Genomic DNA, 2,256 nt, shown 5'->3' with positions numbered 1-2,256 from the left:
TGAGAATCCTTTAACTATCAGTCACAGCTCAGGTTTCTGTAGCAGTTAAACTCATAAATGATCAGTCTGCTTCACTCTGTGAGAGGAAGACAAATATTAATATTAACATGCTGGACCTTCTTATCAGACAGAAATGATCCAGCCGTCATATACAAACACTTCCTGTTCCTGCTGGATTCAGAATCAGTCTGATGCTAATCTTTTTCTTTCACATACAACAAAGCTTCAGTGTGCTGAGACCTTTTATTCACAAGACAACTGACAACAGCAGGTTGATCTGATTCTGATTTAAATCCAAGTCAATGTCTTAGATTGTCTTTCTAATGTTTAGCTCCATGTGTTATTATGTGTCTCATTATTTTCTTTACTTGTCTGCACACTGAGGTGCTGCTCTATGTGCTTTCTCCTGCTGTCACATCACTGTGAAGAACAATTTGAGTTATAATGAGCGTGTTCATTTTTTTTTTTTTACAGCTGAGCTGTTTTCTTTATGATGAAATGTTTAAACATGATCTGATGGAGGCTGTGATGTGTGAGTGTGCAGACAGACTTAGGGGAAGGCGTCCAAACGTGATGCGAGGTGTAGGACCGTCATGTGAGTCAAACTGAAGGATCTATTTTTTCTGTGTGGGCAGGCTGCGGGACATATTAGTGTTGTGAGCTGAGGGACGGCCCGATAACCTCGACACCACCTCCACTACAAACTGCTACTCCATCACTGAGCAGACTCACTGCTGCTATTCAGAGACATTCACCCCCACAGCTTCACTCACACTCTGCAGCTTCTAAATCAGAGCAGAGTTCAGTTGTCAGGACACCAGCGAACTGATCTGTTCTTATCAAAAAATGATGTGACAACAATTCATCTCTAAATGAAATCAAAGAGAAAAGAATGTCCATATGTTCACACTACAACCGCAATAAAACATTTGTGGAAAAAATCCTGCACCTTAATTTTATGTCTCTTCTACATTAATCAGGTAGTGACAGAGGACTAGTGACAGAGGACTAGTGACAGAGGACTAGGGACAGAGGACTAGTGACAGAGGTAGAGGACTAGTGACAGAGGACTAGTGACAGAGGACTAGTGACAGAGGACTAGTGACAGAGGACTAGGGACAGAGGACTAGTGACAGAGGACTAGGGACAGAGGACTAGTGACAGAGGACTAGTGATAGAGGACTAGTGACAGAGGAATAGGACTAGTGACAGAGGACTAGTGACAGAGGACTACTGATAGAGGTAGAGGACTAGTGACAGAGGTAGAGGACTAGTGACAGAGGACTAGTGACAGAGGACTAGTGACAGAGGTAGAGGACTAGTGACAGAGGACTAGTGACAGAGGACTAGTGACAGAGGACTAGTGACAGAGGACTAGTGACAGAGGACTACTGATAGAGGTAGAGGACTAGTGACAGAGGTAGAGGACTAGTGACAGAGGACTAGTGACAGAGGACTAGTGACAGAGGTAGAGGACTAGTGACAGAGGTAGAGGACTAGTGACAGAGGACGAGTGACAGAGGACTAGGGACAGAGGACTAGTGACAGAGGTAGAGGACTAGTGACAGAGGACTAGTGACAGAGGACTAGTGACAGAGGTAGATGACTAGTGACAGAGGACTAGTGACAGAGGACTAGTGACAGAGGTAGAGGACGAGTGACAGAGGTAGAGGACGAGTGACAGAGGCCTAGTGACAGAGGTAGAGGACTAGTGACAGAGGTAGAGGACTAGTGACAGAGGAATAGGACTAGTGACAGAGGACTAGTGACAGAGGACTAGTGACAGAGGTAGAGGACTAGGGACAGAGGAAGAGGACTAGTGACAGAGGACTAGGGACAGAGGACTAGTGACAGAGGTAGAGGACTAGTGACAGAGGTAGAGGACTAGTGACAGAAGACTAGTGACAGAGGACTAGTGACAGAGGACTAGTGACAGAGGACTAGTGACAGAGGACTAGTGATAGAGGACTACTGATAGAGGTAGAGGACTAGTGACAGAGGTAGAGGACTAGTGACAGAGGTAGAGGACTAGTGACAGAGGACTAGTGACAGAGGACTAGTGACAGAGGACTAGTGACAGAGGTAGAGGACTAGTGACAGAGGACTAGGGACAGAGGACTAGTGACAGAGGACTAGTGATAGAGGACTAGTGACAGAGGAATAGGACTAGTGACAGAGGACTAGTGACAGAGGACTAGTGACAGAGGTAGAGGACTAGTGACAGAGGTAGAGGACTAGTGACAGAGGACTAGTGAC

This window comes from Scomber japonicus, chromosome 12 (assembly GCF_027409825.1).
Source record: "Scomber japonicus isolate fScoJap1 chromosome 12, fScoJap1.pri, whole genome shotgun sequence".
Lineage (NCBI taxonomy): Eukaryota > Metazoa > Chordata > Actinopteri > Scombriformes > Scombridae > Scomber > Scomber japonicus.
Note: the sequence above shows the minus strand (reverse complement) of the source record.